Below are 399 nucleotides of genomic sequence, written 5' to 3'. Positions count from 1 at the left end.
GCCCATAACTTCCCCACACTGATCTCCCCAAAACTATACCCTTACTGACCTCCCCCTAAACTACCCCCTCACTGACATTCCACAATATTAGAACATAGAAAAGTACAGCACAGAACAGGCCCTTAGGCTCACAATGTTGTGCCAAGATTTAATCCTAATGTAAAATATAGTAACAACCTACGCACCCCTCAACTCACTGCTATCCATGTGCATGTCCAACAGTCACTTAAATGTCCCCAATGACTCTGCTGCCTCCACCACAGCTAGCAACGCATTCCATGCATTCACAACTCTCTGTGTAAAAAACCTACTCCTTTATACCTTCATGCCAATATCTTCAAACTATGACTTCTCGTACCAGTCAATCCCGCCCTGGGGAAAAGTCTTTGGCTATTGACT

This window comes from Chiloscyllium plagiosum, chromosome 19 (genome assembly GCF_004010195.1).
Source record: "Chiloscyllium plagiosum isolate BGI_BamShark_2017 chromosome 19, ASM401019v2, whole genome shotgun sequence".
Lineage (NCBI taxonomy): Eukaryota > Metazoa > Chordata > Chondrichthyes > Orectolobiformes > Hemiscylliidae > Chiloscyllium > Chiloscyllium plagiosum.
Note: the sequence above shows the minus strand (reverse complement) of the source record.